The following is a 20,154-nucleotide window of genomic DNA, read 5'->3' on the forward strand; positions in this document are numbered from 1 at the left end:
CAGGCTACTGTCCATGGGGTTGCAAAGAGTCGGACACAACTGAAGTGACTTAGCACAGCTCTGGGCTGACCGGCCATGGGCAGAGTGCCCCGAAGCTTCCATGGCAGTGAGGACCTATCTGGCTCAAGGTCTGCCGCGCCGGCAGGGCTGGGCAGGGAGACTCACTCCACGTCAGTCCACGTGGCTTCGGCCTGGGCTGCTCGGCAGGTGGCTATAGGATCTGCTTCTGGTGGTTCACTCGCTGGTGAGCCAGGGCCTCTCTTCTGCCTTCCACTTGGGCTTCCGGGCAGCAGGGTGTGTTGAGGCCTGATAGAGGCCATGGCTAAAATGGGCCGGAGCAAGCATCCCAGAAACAGCTGAGACACTGCCCAGGCGGGATCAAAATTAATTACCCCCGACGGGAGGACTCAGCCTGTCAGCATGCTCCCCGTAGCCTGGTCTGGGCCAATCGGGACGAAGATAAAAATCTCCTAAGAAAGCCCACACACTCGAAAATCTAGCCAATTAGTAGATGCAAAAAAACCCTTGTAACCAATCCAACCTTGCCAATTCCCTGTCTTTGTCCTACACCTATAAATGGTACTGTAATCCAGGGCTCGGGGCTCTGGCTTTATTCCACTGTGTTGGATGTGGCCGGGGCCCTGGCTCGAGCTAGCAATAAATTCCCTTTCTTCCCCTCTGATCTTTTCTTCAAATTCCCTTTCCTCCAGTCTAATTCGTTCCTCCCTCTCCTCAGGGGTCTCTCTGTTATTGAACACCTTTTCAGCTGCCCTCACCAGATCCTGTATTGACTCTTCTCCCAGCCTCTCTATCTTCTGCAACTTCCTCCTGATATCAGGAGCTGCCTAATTAACAAAGGCTAGCAAGACTGCTGTGCGTGACTCATCAGCCTGAGGGTCCATGGGCGTATACTGCCTGAACGCCTCCATTAACCTCTCTAAAAAGGCTGCCGGGCTCTCATTCAGCCCCTGCCTTACTTGATTTCCTTTAGCCAGATTAGTTGGTCTCCTGGCGGCTGCCCGGAGGCTGGCCATCAAAGTCCAGCGGTACACTCGGAGACGCTCCCTACCTTCAGCACGTTCAAAATCCCAGTTCGGTCGCAATAAGGGGAACCCTTCTTCAACCAGACGGGGCTGCACTGTAGGCCTTCCATCCACTCCTAAGACATGTTTCCGCACCTCCGACAAAATTCGCTCCCGCTCCTCCGTAGTGAAGAGCACCCACAACAGCTGCTGACAATCATCCCAAGTAGGGTTGTGAGTAAACAGGATAGACTCTAAGAGATCAATAAGGCCTTGGGGCTTTTCAGAAAAAGAGGGCTTTTGAGCTTTCCAGTTATGTAAGTCACTTGTAGAGAAAGGCCAGTATTGGTAGGTCCGTTCTCCGTCAGGATTTGCTGGCCCGACCCGGACAGGAAGCGCCCGAACGGTGGACGAAGGTGCCTCTCGGCTCCCGGAGTCGGACGAGTCTCCGCCCCCTCGGGTCCTCCCGCGAGTCCCCTGGGCTGGCACCCCTCCTGCTGCGGAGCCGAGGGTTCTGAGCTCCCCGTTTGTTCTCCGACGACACCTGCGGGAGCAATGGTGGCGGGATATATGGGGGAGGCGAGATTTCAGTGTCTAAATCGATCAGACTAGGATAGAAGACTCCTGGAGAATCGGTTTCTTCCGGCTCTCCCGTGCCTCCCGGTCTTCTTCCTTAGAGGCCTCCACGACCAGGACCTGTGGGACAGAAGCCCAGGGCGGGGCGGGGCGGGGGGGGGGGCTTGTGAATAAAGGGTTTCAGCCAGACGGGAGGGTCTCCTACTAGATTTTCCCAGACCAGGATGTAAGGAGCTTGGTCCGGATGGCCCCGAGGGTCGGGAGCCATTATTCTTTCTTTAACAGCCCGGATGACCGGCAGGCCGAAAGTTCCCTCCGGCGGCCAGCCGACCTGAAATGTCGGCCACTCAGATAAGCATAGGGTTCTTAGCTTGCTCTTCTTTACTAGCATTGATAGATTCTGAGCCTTGGACTTAAAATCGGAAAAATGGTCCGTCATTACAGATAGCAGAGTAGAATAACTTTGACCATGACGGCAACACCCACAATAAGCACACAAAAAGCAAGCACGGCGCCGGCACACAGAGACAAGCGACAGACAGTAGACGAACAAATACAGGCCGAAAACACTGAACTAGGTTTATCCCAGGCTGCTGTTGTCCTGTTCCCCAAAGTTACCTTACCAAAGGGCGTCCACTGCCCACCAGACTCAGGATCGGGAGAAACGTTTTCCCCCATTCCTTTACAGAACGGCTCACAGAATCAGCTGCCTTCCAGCTTGAATGCTGGGCCTTGGACTTATGCTGGCCAGGCGACTCTTTCGCCCCCTGACCTGATGCCGGCATCCAGATATACTTCCTCCTAGTGAGGCTTCCCTTATGCCTTGAAGGTGTTGTTCTTCTCAATCAGGGGATCCCAGACGAGCCCCCAAATGTTATGCCCAAGGTCCAAACCCCCAGAACTGAGAGAACAAGACATCCACAGCAATGCAAACGCAAAAAGGGAATTTATTGCTAGCTCGAGCCAGAGCCCCGGCCACATCCAACACAGTGGAATAGAGCCAGAGCCCCGAGCCCTGGATTACAGTAGCATTTATAGGTGTAGGACAAAGACAGGGAATTGGCAAGGTTGGATTGGTTACAAGGGTTTTTTTGCATCTACTAATTGGCTAGATTTTCGTGTGCGTGGGCTTTCTTAGGAGATTTTTATCTTCGTCCCGATTGGCCCAGACCAGGCTACGGGGAGCATGCTGACAGGCTGAGTCCTCCCGTCGGGGGTAATTAATTTTGATCCCGCCTGGGCAGTGTCTCAGCTGTTTCCGGGATGCTTGCTCCGGCCCATTTTAGCCATGGCCTCTATCAGGCCTCAACAGGTGGCTGGTCCAGGAGTGGGTAAGCCTGGGGGATGCGGGGAGGGGCCTCCAGTCCTGGAGCATCACTTCTGCCATCACCAGGCCTGCCCAGGTCAGGGGAGGGCACAGCTACTCTCCCTCCGGACAAGGTGCTGGGAGGACGGCGCGGGGAGTGGGGTGCCCTGTGCAGCCCCTTTTGGAAGATGCAGTCACCCAGGATGGTGGGGGCTGGCCCAGCACCTCACAGAAGTCGCTGGGTCCCTGCGTGGCGGCTGCCTCTCCGCTGTGTCCACAAGAGCTGGGAAGCTGCTTCCTTCCTAGAGATGGGCTTGAGGCTGCCTCCTGTGAGGCCGTGCCTTGAGGAGCCATTCGGGGGTTTCTGCGGGCTGTCTCTCCCCGCTTTGGGTGCCGGCCCCGTGCGGTCGTGTTTCCCTCTGGTCTCAGCCTGCTGGACCCGCCGCAGATACCTGAGACCGGGGTGTGAACAGCAGAAGCAAACTTCTCACAGGCCCGGAGGCTGGAAGCCCAAGGTCAAAGTGCCGGCAAGGGGGGTTTCTCCTCCACCCTTCCCTCCGCATCCTCACGTGGCCTTCCCTCCGAGCGCGCACCCCTGGTGTCCTCCCCTTCCTGTGAGGTCCCTGTCCTGTTGGGTTAGGGCCCAACCCCATGACCGCATTTAACCTCGATGACCTCCTGAAGACCTTGTCTCCAGGTCGGGTCCCTACGGGGTGAGGGCTCCCACATGTGGATTCTGGGGACAGGGTTCCATCCAGGACACCCACTTCTTCCCTCACCTCAGCCCCTCTGCCAGCTCCTCCTCTCTTGACTCAAAGCTTCCGAGGGCCCAGGGCGTGGTCCCTGGCGGCTTCTCTTTTCTCTGTCCATCTATACACCCTCCCTGGGTGGCCCCATCCCGGCCGGCCGTGAAGACTGCCTGCTGCTGACCCGCCCCCCCACCCCATCCTGGGTCCCTCTCCTGAGCTCGGCCAGGCCTCCAGCCTCCTGTCTGCTCTCCCCATGCAAGTCAGAGGCCAGAAGAGAGCCCCCCATGCCCCTCTCCACCCGGTCCCCCACCCCTGCTGGCTTTCCCATCCCAGTAAATCGCCCCAACACTCTGCTGCAGCCCCAGCGCCAGCCGCGCTCCGGACTTTGCCCCTCCGTTGCTCTCCACACAAAGGGGCCTGTCCGCTCCCTGAGTCGCTCTCACATCTGGACTCCTCCCTGCTGCCCCCGCCCCCGCCCCACGCCGTGTCCCAGGGGCTCCCTCTACTTGGCTCCTGCAGGCTCACCGTGAGGGTTTCTTTCTCTTACTCGAGAGTTTTGCTGAAACCGAGGTCTCAACAGTCTATCAGCTCTGGAATATCCCCAGCTTGTTACCTCTCCCCAGCATGGGTGTGTGTGCCTTCGGGGGCAGAAATCATAGTGCTGCCTGGCGGTGACCCTGAGGAGCCACCCCGAGCCCGAGGCCAGGGCCAGCGGCCGGGAGGAGCATCCCGAGGAGCGGTGGCTGCGCAGGCACAGGAGGGCCTAGAGGAGCTATCCCACGTTGAAGGTCAGGAACGGCGGCAGTAAGGAGATACCCCTCGTCCAAGGTAAGGAGCAGCAGCTGTGCTTTGCTGGAGCAGCCATGAAGAGATACCCCACGCCCAAGGTAAGAGAAACCCAAGTAAGATGGTAGGTGTTGCAAGAGGGCATCAGAGGGCAGACATACTGAAACCATACTCACAGAAAACTAGCCAATCTAATCACACTAGGACCACAGCCTTGTCTAACTCAATGAAACCAAGCCATGCCTGCGGGGCAACCCAAGACGGGCAGGTCATGGTGGAGAGGTCTGACAGAGTGTGGTCCACTGGAGAAGGGAATGGCAAACCACTTCATTATTCTTGCCTTGAGAACCCCATGAACAGTATGAAAAGGCAAAATGATAAGATACCAAAAGAGGAACTCCCCAAGTCATTAGGTGCCCAATATGCTACTGGAGATCAGTGGAGAAATAACTCCAGAAAGAATGAAGGGATGGAGCCAAAGCAAAAACAATACCCAGTGTGGATGTGACTGGTGATAGAAGCAAGATCCAATGCTGTAAAGAGCAATATTGCATAGGAACCTGGAATGTCAGGCCCATGAATCAAGGCAAATTGGAAGTGGTCAAACAAGAGATGGCAAGTGTGAACGTCGACATTCTAGGAATCAGCGAACTCAAATGGACTGGAATGGGTGAATTTAACTCAGGTGACCATTATATCTACTACTGCGGGCAGGAATCCCTCAGAAGAAATGGAGTAGCCATTATGGTCAACAGAAGAGTCTGAAATACAGTACTTGGATGCAGTCTCAAAAATGACAGAATGATCTCTGTTCGTCTCCAAGGCAAACCATTCAATATCACAGTTATCCAAGTCTATGCCCCAACCAGTAACACTGAAGAAACTGAAGTTGAACGGTTTTATGAAGACCTACAAGACCTTTTAGAACTAACACCCAAAAAAGATGTCCTTTTCATTATAGGGGACTGGAATGCAAAAGTATGAAGTCAAGAAACACCTGGAGTAACAGGCAAATTTGGCCTTGGAATGCGGAATGAAGCAGGGCAAAGACTAATAGAGTTTTGCCAAGAAAATGCACTGGTCATAGCAAACACCCTCTTCCAACAACACAAGAGAAGACTCTACACATGGACATCACCAGATGGTCAACACCGAAATCAGATTGATTATATTCTTTGCAGCCAAAGATGGAGAAGCTCTATACAGTCAACAAAAACAAGACCAGGAGCAGACTGTGGCTCAGATCATGAACTCCTTATTGCCAAACTCAGACTTAAATTGAAGAAAGTAGGGAAAACCGCTAGACCATTCAGGTATGACCTAAATCAAATCCCTTATGATTATACAGTGGAAGTGAGAAATAGATTTAAGGGCCTAGATCTGATAGACAGAGTGCCTGATGAACTATGGAATGAGGTTCGTGACACTGTACAGGAGACAGGAATCAAGACCATCCCCATGGAAAAGAAATGCAAACAAGCAAAATGGCTGTTTGGGGAGGCCTTACAAATAGCTGTGAAAAGAAGAGAGGCGAAAAGCAAAGGAGAAAAGGAAAGATATAAGCATCTGAATGCAGAGTTCCAAAGAATAGCAAGAAGAGATAAGAAAGCCTTCTTCAGCGATCAATGCAAAGAAATAGAGGAAAAGAACAGAATGGGAAAGACTAGAGATCTCTTCAAGAAAATTAGAGATACCAAGGGAATATTTCATGCAAAGATGGGCTCGATCAAGGACAGAAAAGGACCTAACAAAAGCAAAAGATATTAAGAAGAGGTGGCAAGAATACACGGAAGAACTGTACAAAAAAGATCTTCATGACCCAGATAATCATGATGATGTGATCACTAATCTACAACCAGACATCTTGGAATGTGAAGTCAAGTGGGCCTTAGAGAGCATCACTATGAACAAAGCTAGTGGAGGTGATGGAATTCCAGTTGAGCTATTTCAAATCCTGAAAGATGATGCTGTGAAAGTGCTGCACTCAATATGCCAGCAAGTTTGGAAAACTCAGCAGTGGCCACAGGACTGGAAAAGGTCAGTTTTCATCCCAATCCCAAAGAAAGGCAATGCAAAAGAATGCTCAAACTACCGCACAATTGCACTCATCTCACATGCTAGTAAAGTAATGCTCAAAATTCTCCAAGCCAGGCTTCAGCAATACGTGAACCATGAACTTCCTGATGTTCAAGCTGGTTTTAGAAAAGGCAGAGGAACCAGAGATCAAATTGCCAACATCCGCTGGATCATGGAAAAAGCAAGAGAGTTCCAGAAAAACATCTATTTCTGCTTTATTGACTATGCCAAAGCCTTTGACTGTGTGGCTCACAATAAACTGTGGAAAATTCTGAAAGAGATGGGAATACCAGACCACCTGACCTGCCTCTTGAGAAATCTGTATGCGGGTCAGGAAGCAACAGTTAGAACTGGACATGGAACAACAGACTGGTTCCAAATAGGAAAAGGAGTATGTCAAGGCTGTATATTGTCACCCTGGTTATTTAACTTCTGTGCAGAGTACATCATGAGAAACACTGGATTGGAAGAAACACAAGCTGGAATCAAGATTGCCGGGAGAAATATCAATAACCTCAGATATGCAGATGACACCACCCTTATGACAGAAAGTGAAGAGGAGCTAAAAAGCCTCTTGATGAAAGTGAAAGAGGAGAGTGAAAAGGTTGGCTTAAAGCTCAACATTCAGAAAACGAAGATCATGGCATCGGGTCCCATCACTTCATGGGAAATAGATGGGGAAACAGTAGGAACAGTGTCAGACTTTATTTTTGGGGGGCTCCAAAATCACTGCAGATGGTGATTGCAGCCATGAAATTAAAAGACGCTTACTCCTTGGAAGGAAAGTTATGACCAACCTAGATAGCATATTGAAAAGCAGAGACATTACTTTGCCGACCAAGGTCCATCTAGTCAAGGCTATGGTTTTTCCTGTGGTCATGTATGGATGTGAGAGTTGGACTGTGAAGAAAGCTGAGCACCGAAGAATTGATGCCTTTGAACTGCAGTGTTGGAGAAGACTCTTGAGAGTCCCTTGGACTGCAAGGAGATCCAACCAGTCCATTCTGAAGGAGATCAGCCCGAGGATTTCTTTGGAAGGAATGATGCTAAAGCTGAAACTCCAGTACTCTGGCCCCCTCATGCGAAGAGTTGACTCATTGGAAAAGACTCTGATGCTGGGAGGGATTGGGGGCAGGAGGAGAAGGGGACGACTGAGGATGAGGTGGCTGGATGGCATCACTGACTCAATGGACGTGAGTCTGAGTGAACTCCGGGAGTTGGTGATGGACAGGGAGGCCTGGCGTGCTGCGATTCATGGGGTCACAAAGAGTCGGACACGACTGAGCGACTGAACTGAACTGAACTGAACTGCCTGGCCTGTCGGCTGGAGCCTGGGGGACCTTCTCAGACCACCATCCAGGTCACTGTTCCCTCTTCATTTGCGTTAGATTTGTTGTGAAGCCAATTAACCAAGTTTCAGATTTCAATGGAGATATGTGTATATATTTATATATTTAGAAGTCTTTAAAAATCTGTCTGAAAATATTTGGTAGTCTCATGTACGTTGAGGAGAAGGCAATGGCAATCCACTCCAGTGTTCTTGCCTGGAGAATCCCAGGGATGGGGTAGCCTGGTGGGCTGCCATCTATGGGGTCGCACAGGGTCAGATACGACTGAAGCGACTCAGCAGCAGCAGCAGCAGCAGCAGCAGCAGCAGCAGCAGCAGCAAGTACCTGGCTCATATTGCAATTCCCTTTAGTTTTTTAAGATTTGATTTGGTGGCTCAGAGGTTAAAGCGTCTGCCTCCAATGCGGGAGACCCAGGTTCGATCCCTGGGTCCGGAAGATCCCCTGGAGAAGGAAATGGTAACCCACTCCAGTATTCTTGCCTGGAGAATCTCATGGACGGAGGAGCCTGGTAGTCCACGGGGTTGCAAAGAGTCGGACAGGACTGAGCGACTTCACTCACTCTTACTCACATGCTTCCCAGGTGGCGCTCGTGGTAAAGAACTCGCCTGCCAAAGCAGGAGACAGAAGACTCAGAGGCGCGATCCCTGAAGAAGAAATGGCAACCCACTCCAGTACTCTTGCCTGGAGAATCCCATGGACAGAGGAGCCTGGCGGACTGCAGTCCACGGGGCTGCAAATAGTCAGACATGAGACTGAAGCGCCTTAACACACACACAGAGATCTAAGAATCAGTGGGGTTCTACACCGCTGGTTTTTTTAGGTTTTAGCTTCTACCAATTTTATACATACACATAGTGTAAGAGGTCAACATGGTATAAGCATTTTATCTCCTTAATATTCCCCTCTCCGCAAATAACAGTCCATCACCGCCGCAGCCTGGACTCCTGGCTCCCAGGTCCTGGGTACAATGCCTTGCTCCTTGTTCTCAGGTCCTGAAACTCTCTAACGCCCGGTCTGGGGGAAGGATGTGTTAGAAGTGGCACAGGACTCGGCTCTCCCCAAACGCCGTAAACCCGCACGTCCACCAGGGCAGCGGAACCAGAACGCAGGGACACGGTCCGCAGGGAGCCAGGCGTCAGGGCGGCCCTCTGCTGGTGGCAGGGAGGCCGCGCCGGCAGCTCGGGGACCGGCGCCCTCGGAGCGGGAGGAAGGGGGGAAGCAGGGGGTGTCCGGCGGGCCTGAGGACATCCAGCGCCGGGAGGACTTCTGCAGACGCTCAGGAGCAGCGCGCTCAGCAAACGCCCAGCCGCGATCGCCGCCCAGAGGCCCTGAGCCGGCAGTGCGCGGCGTCCGGGCGGGGACAGCGGAGTCCGCGGCGCGCGAGCTCTCCGCGGAGCGAGGGCTGGGACCGCCCCAGACTGGGAAGCGGGGAGACGGCGGCGGAAGTTGGGCGGCTCGGGGGGTCGTGAGCGGTGCGTCTGCGCCGCTGCGGGTTCTGAGCACCCAGCACCCGCTTTATGCCGAAGTGAGCGAAAGGAAGGGCCTGTGGTCAGATCCTGACCCCGCGCAAGAGCGGGCCAGCTGGAGCGTCGCAGCCCCGCGGACACGGACAGGCAGCCTGCCGCCCCCAGACGGTGGGCGCGACAGCACCCAGCCACGCCTGCCGCGCGCTCTGTGGGCTGGCGCTGGGCGCTCATCCGGGAGCTCGGGCTCCGGGTCCCCCGCGGGGCCCATGCTTGTTTGGGTCACTGACTTTCAAAGGCTGGACTGGGACTCAGGAACTCCTCCCAGGTGACCGACTCCCTCGGAAGCAAGTCGGGTCCTCGCTGGGGACCTCGCCACGGCTCGATCAATTGTCCCGGCAGCAAGGGGGCTGGCCTCCCCGGGGTAAACACCCCGAGAAACCACAGGGTTTTATTGGCAGATGAGCAGACGCCCAACCCAGCCTGCCGCAGTCCCTCTGTGACTTGGGACCCAGAGTCAACGCTTCACGGCCCCCCACGTTTCTGATCACAGGAGCCCACCTGATCTTACCCTGATAAACAAAATATGCTGTATTGATGGAACCGGGTAACAGAAATATTACTGAGCTATAGAAAAGGATGACCTCTGACCCCTGCTACAACATGACGAACCTTGCAAACCACCCTGAGGAAGGAGGCCCCTCACAGGAGGCGCAAATCGCAGGGCCCTGCTTGTGCGGAACGTCAGGACAGGCAGACCAGTAGAGACAGAAGGCGTGTGTCCAGAGGCTGGACCTGGGGACAGGCATGCACTTTCTTCTGGGCTGATGGAAATGTCCTAAGGTCAGATTAGGGTGATGGTTTGGTCGCACAGCTCGGCAAGTGCACTAACCCCCCCGAATTGTACATTTTGATTGACTGAATTTTATGACATGTAAATTACATCTCAATCAAAGTATTTAGGAAAGAAAGAACAGGAGCTAACAAACATATCAAGGAATTCCTGGAAAAACAAAAAATCAGAAGCATTGGAAGAGAGCAGGTGTTAAAAATTAAAATCCAACACGACTCGCCTAGCGTGAAAAGGTCTGAAACTTAAGTATTGAAAGGATTTCCATCTGCAGGGAGATGACCCAGCATGAGATGTATTTTTGTAACATTATTGTGTCAAGAAAAAATCCTGCAGACAGTCAGGCAAAATGCCTGAGGTCTATCAGGGGAGGAAAAATCAGATTGTCCGTGACTTTTCAAAAGCGATGGTATGCGGAGGAAGAAAATGCAGTGATGTGTTTAGGACAGTAAAGGGTGACAGCTGGGTTTTCATGTTTGTCCACGTAACTTGCACACACAGTAGCTGTTGACAGACTGCCTTTGACATGCAAGCGTTTAGAGATATTGTCCCCAGGCCTCCTCGTTAGAGCCCACGAAGGGACAGGTCAGACGATGGAACAGCCAAGAGACACAGACGTTTCCCAGGCGGACGGAGCCTGGAGTAGGGACTGTGTTAAATATGTTCAGGGATACTTCCCAGAGATGGAGAAGCATTCCAAACTCACCAGTCGTCTCCGTCACTCGTGTGCAGGTGTTGAGGGCGCTTTCATGAGCTTTAGACACAAGCAACCCGGCATCTGTTACTGAAGGAGGCGGCAGAGCCGCCAGAGGAGGCTGACCCGGAACAGGGGTGCCTGTGAGCGGGTCGGGGGCAAGGGGGCGGCCGGGCGGCCCCCAGGACGGGCTCTCCTGCTCGTGGCGGGGAGTGGATCGTCCGCAGTTGTGGGGTGCAGACCCGGGGCCGTCGGCCTCCCCTGTGCCCAGCCTGTTGTCCTTAAATCCCCTCCCTCTGGAGCAGCCAGGGCCTCTAGGCAGGAGGGGGGGCGGACTCCAGCTCTGAAAATGCGGGAATCAGAGGCTGCAAGGAGCCATGTGGCCACCGCCTTGCTTCTGCCCACTGAGCGGGGCCCCTGTGCCCAGTTCACTCGTTCCCTGTGGCTTTCAGTTATTTCCAGGGTAGCTGGGCTCAGGCAGCAGGGCCCGCGGTGGGGGCACCGTGAGCCTCCGGGGGTGCATCCTCTGTCCTGGGCCCCCTGCATTCCTGACAGCTCTGTGGTCTCAGCTGGCCGGGCACCGAGCCGTCCAACTGTCTGTCTACCTCCAGGTCACCCTCCCCCGAGCAAAGGCTGGAATGTCCAGCCAGGGTCGCCCCAGTCTGAGGTCACAGGCCCCCCACCCCTAAGCTGTTAGTGTTTCCCTTCTGTAGGATCCAGGCGTCTGCAAACCGCCCACGTGGAACTTTCCATGTGGAGGATCTGGGGCTCCAAGGCCTTAAAATATGTAAGGAAATCCTGGAAGACGCCCATCCAGGCAATGGAGCTGCGGGCTGTGTGGGCAGATGGCACCCCTGAGGCTGCCGTGTTGCGCAGGCGGATCAGATGCGGTGCAGGCGGCCGTGTGCCCTGCACGACACAGGGCAACTCAGCACAGGGCAAGACAACTCAACACAACACAACTCAACACAACACAGCACAATGCAACACAACACAGCACAGGGCAACTCAGGGCAGCTCAGCACAGGGCCGGCAGCACAGCGTGGCGCAGGGCAGCATGGCGCAGGCCCACTGTGCACGGAACCAGCTCAGGGCCGCGGGGGTCCTAGGTTAAGCCCCCGGCCCCTTGCTCCCAGGGCCGGGGCTTGTGTTGCAGGGAGCTTCGGCAGGGGCCGGGTGTGGGGCCCCTTTGTTCAGGGGTGGCCCATGGCCCCCGGGGGTGGGGTCGATGAGGGAGGTGCCCCAAGCGCTGGCCGCCTTCCTGGCTGGGGTCCAGGCTAGGGGAGCAGAGGGCAGGAGAAACGCTGTGTCCCGAGCTCCTGCTCCTGTACAGGCGGCAGAGGCCACTGCAGCCCCCGACCTGTGAGCCTCCCGAGCACAAGCCATAAACAGCCCACTCTGCAGAGGGGAGACTGCAGCCCGGGAGGCGACGAGGGCACAGGCGGGGCTGGGCTGTGATGGAGGTGGTGGCGGGCCAGGGCTCTGGGCCAGACTGGCCGCACCGTGGGGAGGCCGGTCCTTGAGTCCTCTGGGTCGGGAGCACCGTGCCCCGAACTGAGGGTCCGTGGGGCTCCAGACCACAGCTGGGCCTTCTCTTCCTGGGCATCGTGGCTGAGGTTCATCTGCCAGCCTAGGGCTGGGGGGTGGGCAGAAGGTACTCAGAACATGCCCTGGGGGAGACTGGGGTGGCATGATGCTGGCTGGTGGTCCTGGGGACCATGCTCAGCCCCACACTGAGCTGCTGTTACCACAGGCAGACCTGAGACCATAGGTCAGAGGCAAGGCAGGACCACGGCAGGATCACTCAGGGCTCCTAGCTGGCCATGCCAGGGTCTGTCCAGGTGACCCCTGTCCGTCACTCTGGGAAGCCTGCCATTCCCTGAAGGGGCACGGGACCCCCTCCCTGGAGCCTGGGGGAAGGAGCTCTGCAGAGAGAAGACCCAGCTCAGGACCTTATATAGTCCCTGCTCCAGCAGGGGATCCAGGGGCCTTTGTGGGGGTGCGGTTCACCCAGCTCTGGGCACCCCCCACCCCCGGCCAGAGCTTCAGAAGTGGGGCCAGTGAGAGCAGGGTGTTGGCCAGGCATCAAGCCAGGAGGTGGGGCGACCAGGGGCTGAGGCAGGACCACCGCAGCCCCGAGCAGATACCCGGAAGGCAGGGACATTGAGCTCACTGATGCTGGCCCCTGCCCTCCCCCGACCCCGGGCGGGTGCAAGCCCCTCCCCAGGCAGGGGCGAGGCTGCCGTCTTGTCCATTTGCAGCCCGGCGCGCCCTCTGGTGGCGAGATGGGGCATCACCTTCCCTGTCTGGCGGGTTGTTCTGAACTGGGGGGCAGGGGTCCCCGAATCTGAGTTTGTCTATATGAGGGACACCAGCCCCGGGTGGCACATGGCTCTGCGAATCAGCTGACCACCACAGTAATTTTTTCTTTTTGTCCGTGCCATGACGCTTGTAGGATCTTAGTTCCCTGATCAAGGATTAAACCCATACACCCTGCAGTGAGACCTCAGAGTCCTAACCTCTGGACCACCAGGGAATTCCCAGTAATTTTTGATATAGTATCTTATGTGATTTTTGGAATTGCTGTAACAAAAGTCCTTTTGTTACATACATATGTCTGAAAGTGAAAGTCACTCAGTTGTGTCCAGCTCTGCGACCCCATGGACTGAATTCTCCAGGCCAGAATGCTAGAGTAGGTGGCCTTCCCCTTCTCCAGGGGATCTTCCCAACCCAGGGATCAAACCCAGGTTTCCTGCATTGCAGGCAGATTCTTTATATCTACATATGGGGAAGAAAGTTGCTTAGTGCTAACCTAAAAAGTGCTAAAACCCTAAAAAGTGGGAGTAAATTTGATGCAGCGCACTGTACCTTTTTAACGATAAGTAATAACCAGTCGTGGAAACAAGAATTAAGTGGGAAAAAGCCCCATCCATTACATCAAGAGATGCATTTCCAACTAAAATTTACTTTCTCTGTCAGCTTTCTATCGAAATGTATGATGTAAATTATTTACACCCAAATTTGTGCTTTTGATTGTGAGCTAATAACTGTAAAAATAGCCTAATTCAAACAAAGATAATTAAGGGTCTTATGAAGTATAGAAAATAACATTTCAGTTTATGTACGTATCTTAGTGGGTGGCCCCTGTGGGGCTTGCTGGGGTCAGGTCCACCCCCTCCTCATCTTTCACAAAGATGTGCACAAAACACATTACATTAAGATAGAATTCTAAGAGCAAAGAGGAATGAAAACACAGGTAAATTAGAAAGAAATTGTGCCTATTAAAGCTTTGTCTGTTATCATTGATTATGGAGGGTTTCAAGTCACTCGATCGTGTGGAATATAATGAAGGGTCACTCGATCGTGTGGAATATGACGAAGAGACTGAGCCAGAGCGTTTCTGAACTGTCAGTGCTCTGATACGTGCGGCATCACGAACGAATCTCAAAAGCTGAATAAAGGAAGCTCCGCCCGTGAGAGCTTCTTAAAGGAAAGCGCACGGTCATTCTTTCCTGTCTTCTATCAGAGTTCCCGAGGGCTACCAGATGAAAATGGCAACGCACTCCAGTACTCTTGCTGGAGAACCCCATGGAGGGAGGAGCCTGGTAGGCTACAGTCCACGGGGTTGCAAAGAGTCGGATGCGCCTGAGCGACGCAGACTAGACTGACCCTTCGTCCTCAGGGAGCTGCTTCGGCTGCGCTCCTGTTGTCTGGTAGGTAATGCCCTCGTTACCAGACGCATCAGGAGTCCGTAATGGGACGTTTCATTTTCTCTTTAACTCAGAGGGCTGTGTGCATCCCGCCTGACACCAGCAACGCTGGCTGACGTTACCTGAGTGCTCTCTGGGCACGTATACTCAGCGCGTCACTGCACTCCGTCTTCAGGACACAGAGGTGTGCAGCTGGCGGCATGGCCGTCCTGCAGGGGAGGACGTGGGCTCGCCCAGCCTTCAAGTGGCAGGACAGGTGGAGTGGACTCTGCTCTGTCAAGCTCACAAGAAGTCAGAACTTTAGAAGCATCACCTGCCGTTAATTCTGTGTTTATTGCACACGTTCAGGGGGCACTGTCTGTGTGGTTTCTGACCTTAGGAACCTATGCGAGTTTCCAGGAGTTCTCATACGTGCTCTTTGTTCCTTTGGCATTTGAAAGGAATGCACTTTCTTTCACTGTGGAAGGTAAAGTCCTGTATATCTGTTAATTTATGGTGGCTAACCGCTCTATTAACGATCCCTTTCCTTTACTCATTTTTTTGATCTCACAATTGCTGCTCGAGGTGTGTTGGTCTCCCGCTGTGACTGTCCTTTAGGCAAATTCTCCCTGGGTTTCTAGCAGCTTTTCTCCATACGTTTTGGAGCAAAAGGTTAATAACTGTGATGTGGTCTCGTGAATGTGTCGGTCTGGCCCAGTTGGAGGCTCTGCTGTGGTCTCTGCCAAGCCTAGCGTCTCATTTCTAAATTTAATTTCCTACGAGACTGTGTGTGATTCTTGCTCCTTAAGGATTTTAGAAAACAAAACAAGCAGCCCTGCTTCTTTTCCCAGTAAAAATGGCTCTGAGGACAAGAAGGCAGTGAGGTGCTGAGCGCTGCCTGCGCTGGGTTTGGGGGGAGGTTCTCTTGCTCCCAGACCTGCTGTCCTCCGGCCCTCCCAGGAGCTACTCGGCTGGTGGACAGAGGGCTTATGAAGAACTGGCTGGGACTCCTCTTGGGTCAGCTCCCAAGCTCATGGGAGCTGGGGCTTCTGATCTGATGACTTTGGTGCTCGCTGTTGCCAAGCTCAGGCAGTGTGTCTCCCCGCAGGGCGGCCGTGGGGGAGTCCCTGGGAAGGCCTGCTGTGGGCTGGGCTCAGGAGTGTCACGGATGGGGCTGTGTTTGCCACTGGTGGCTCTGACATCACGCCAGGGGAAAAAATCAGCTGTGGCCGTGGTGGACAGCCTCATCTTCCCATCATTCAGGGGCCATGAGCACAGGCTCGAGATGCCAGGAACTCAGAAGTGAAGTGCTGACCCCAATTGTGTCTGGGGATGGATGGAGGGCTGGCTACCTGTGATGGTTCATTTTTGTGTCAGCTTGACTGGGCCACAGAGGACACAGCCATTGGGTCTAACAGCACTTTGAGTGTGTCTCTGAGGGCATTTCTGGAGGGGATTAACTAATCACTGAACGAAGTAAAGGAGATTGAACTCCCCAGTAGGGGTGGGCCTCACCCAGTTGGTTGAAGCCTGATTAGTGAGAATGGTCAAGTAAGAGGGAACTTCTCCAGCTTGACTGTCTCCCAGCTGGGACATTGGTCTCCTGCTTTTTGACTCAGGCTGAAACATACACCACTGGCTTCCCTGATGTATACAGATACAAGCGGTTGTTGCTGTTTTTCAGTTGCTAAGTTGTATCCGACTCTTTGTGACCCATGGACTTTAGCACGCCAGACTCCTCTGTCTTCCACTATCTCCCAGAATTTGCTCACATTCATGTCCATTGAGTCAGTGATTCCGTCCAACCATCTCAGCCTGTCGCCCCCTTCTCCTCCTGCCCTCAATCTTTCCCAGCATCAGGGTCTTTTCCAAGGAGTCGGCTCTTTGTATCCTGTGCCCAAAGTATTGGAGCTTCAGCTTCAGCATCAGTCCTTCCAATGAACATTCAGGGCTGATTTCCTTTAGGATGGACTGGTTGGATCTCCTTGCTGTCCAAGGGACTCTAAAGAGTCTTCTCCAGCAACGCAGTTCAAAACCATCAGTTCTTCGGCGCTCAGCCTTCTTTATGGTCCAGCTCTCACATCCATACATGACCACTGGGAAAACCATCTCTTTGACTAGATGGACTTTTGCTGGCAAAGTGATGGCTCTGCTTTCAATACACTGTCTGGGTTTGCCATGGCTTATCTTCCAAGGATCAAGCGTCTTTTAATTTCATGGCTGCAGTCACCATCTGCAGTGATTTTGGAGCCCAAGAAAATAAAATCTGCCACTGCTTCCACTTTCCCCTCTTCTATTTGCCATGAAATGATGGGGCTGGATGCCATGATCTTAGTTTTCTGAATACTGAGTTTCAAGTCAGCTTTTCACTCTCCTCTCTCACCTTCATCAAGAGGCTCTTTAGTTCCTCTTTGCTTTCTGACATTAGACTGGTTGTTGTTCAGCTGCTCAGTCGTGTCTGACTCTCTGCGACCCCATGGACTGCAGCAGGCCAGCCCTCCCTGTCCTTCCGTCTCCTGAAGTTTGCACAAACTCGTGTCCCTTGAGTCGGTGATGCCATCCAGCCATCTCATCCTCTGTCGCCTCCTTCTCCTCCCGCCTTCAGTATTTCCCAGCACCAGGATCTATTCCAATGAGCTGGCTTTTCACATCAGGTGGCCAGAGTATTGGAGTTTCAGCTTCAGCATTAGTCCTTCCAATGAACATTCAGGCTTGCTTTCCTTTAGGACTGACTGGTTTGATCTCCTTGCAACCTAAGAGACTCTTAAGAGTCTTCTCCAACATCACCATTCGAAAGCATCAATTCTTCGGTACTCAGCCTTCTTTATGGTCCAATTCTCGCATCCATGCCAGACTACTGGAAAAACCATAGCTTTGACTATATGGACCTTTGTCAGCAAATTAATGTCTCTGCTTTTTAATAAGCTGACTAGGTTTGCCATAGCTTTTCTTCCAAGGAGCAAACGTCTTTTAATTTCATGGCTGCAGTCACCGTCTGCATATCTGAGGTTGTTGATATTCTCTCAGCAATCTTGATACCAGCTTATGGTTCATCCAGCTTGGCATTTCACATCACGTACTCTGCATATAAGGTAAATAAGCAGGTTGACAAACACAGCCTTGCCTTACTCCTTTCCAAATTCTGAACCAGTTAGTTTTTCCATGTCTGGTTCTAACTATTGCTTCTTGATCCCCAGATAGGTTTCTCAGGAGACAGGTCAGGTGGTCTGATATTCTCCCCTCTATAAGAACTTTCCAGTTTGTTGTGATCCACACAGTCAAAGGCTTTATATAGTCAATGAACCATAAGGAGATGTTTCCTGAAATTCCCTTGCTTTTCTCTATGATCCAACGAATGTTGGCAATTTGATCTGTGGTTCCTCTGCCTTTTCCAAACGTAGTTTGCATATCTGGAAGTTCTCGGTTCATGTACTGTGGAAGCCTAGCTTGAAAGATTTTGAGCATAACCTTACTAGCACGTGAAGTGAGCACAGTTGTATGGTAGTTCGAGCATTCTTTGGCATTGCCCTTCTTTGGGATTGGAATGAAAATTGACCTTTTCCAGTCCTGTGGCCGCTGCTGAGTTTTCCACATGTGCTCGCGTATTGAGTGCAGCACTTTCACAGCATCATCTTTTAGGATTTTAAATAGCTCAACTGGAATTCCATCACCTCCACTAGCTTTGTTTGTAGTAATGCTGTCTTGGGGGTGGAGTTTGTTACTCCCAGGCTCAGAAGAATGAGCTCACTCCGCAAGGTCACAGAGCAGTGAGCAGTAGGGTTGGAATAGACACCAGACCTCTTAGAAGTTTTACATTTCATTTGTATTTTATTAGTGGTCATCCTTACATTTTTTTTTTGACCACCCTGCGTGGCCTGTGGAATCTTAGTTCCTCCACCAGTGATTGAACCTGGGTCCCCGGTGGTGGACACACAGTCATGGCCATTGGATCTGAGATGCCCTTTAAATTTTTAAAATAAAAACCTCGAAGTGTGTTTTCCACTCACATTGCATTTTGATCGCATCTGTTTCCTCCCTTGAATAGGACATGACGTTTGGCACCCATTCAGTCCTTTCTTTTTCCATCCTCATCTCTTTCATTTGGCTGACTCTCTTCCAGAATTTTAGTTTCCAGCTGTTATTAATGCCTTTTACTTTAACTATCTACTATTTTAGGAATCTTTTCTTAATAATCACGTTAAACGTCATGACTGCCTTGCGGATAATTATCAAGAATAATTCTGTGTTTCATGGTTTCTTTGCTCCTCATCATTCCTTCGTGTCAATTTTCCCCTGTTTCTTGCATTTACTTTTTCATTTTGCCACTGTCAGTATAGAAGTGCTTTTGTTCTTCCATCGAGGCTCTGAGCAGTTTATTAGTCTTTCCATGTCTGACAATATGGTTTCCCCTTACACTTGAGTCGCAATTGGCCTGGGCGTCGAGGAAACAAATGTTTTCCTTCCATAGATGTTTTCCTTTGGGGGACGGTTCTTCATCGTCTCCTGGTCTTTTGGGTTGCGAAGGAGCCGCCTGCCCTTCCGAAGTGCACCGCTCACCAGGCGATCAGTTTATTCACCACGACAGCTTTTCTTTTTCATCCCTGGAGTTCAGGATTTTCATCTGCATGTACTGGGTGTGTGTCCTTTAAAGAAAAAACTATTCCATAAGTCAGACAAAGAGAATTATCATCTGATATCGCTTATATGTGGAATCTAAAAAAATAAGATACAAATGAACTTGCCTACAAAGCAGAAACAGTCACAGACGTAGAGAATGAGTTTACGGTTACCGGGAGGAAGAGTGGGCAGGGGAGGATGACTGGGAGGCTGGGACTGTACACACTGCTGCGCTTAAAACAGAAAACCAGCAAGGACCTACTGTGCAGGGCGGGGAGCTCTGCCCAACACTCTGCAATAACCTGAACAGGAAATGGGTTTGAAAAAGAGTGAATATGTGTGTGTACGTAACTGAATCACTTTGCTGCACACGTCAAACGGCAAACATAACGCTGGTAAACAACTGTACTCCAACATAAAATAAAAACGTTTTAAATAAAAAAAAGTTATTCCTGCCTGATAGTTAGCTGACCATTGCTACCAGACAGTCAATGGACCAAGTCTTTGTCAAGATCAGAAAAATTTTCTTTACTTAAAAAAGTTTAAAAAATGTTTTATTTAAAAATTTATTTTATTTTTAAAATAGAAATTTCGTATATTAAACATCTAAGGTGTAAGGCATGGTGGTTCGATATACATACACACAGTGAAATGGTCCCTGTGGTCATGCTAACTGACATCATCGCCTCAGTTATGATGACAGCGGGTGAAATCTCACATAGCCAGGGTTCAGCACAGTCAGCTGGAGTCACCATGCTGTATATGCCGGAGTCACCCTACAGGGAATATTTTCTTTAAAAATATTTCTCCCTGTTTCTTCTTCTTTCCGTCTTCCCCAGTATATCTGCCTAGGGCATCTATTATACAGCTTTTGGACCTTCTCTTACTTCTCTCACCCTTTCCTGGAAAGGTTTATTCAGCTGCAAGTGACAAGCCCCACGTGTGAGTGGTTTGAGACGCGTGGTCGTATACTGCAG

This window comes from Oryx dammah, unplaced genomic scaffold, assembly GCF_014754425.2.
Source record: "Oryx dammah isolate SB20612 unplaced genomic scaffold, SCBI_Odam_1.1 HiC_scaffold_16, whole genome shotgun sequence".
NCBI lineage: Eukaryota > Metazoa > Chordata > Mammalia > Artiodactyla > Bovidae > Oryx > Oryx dammah.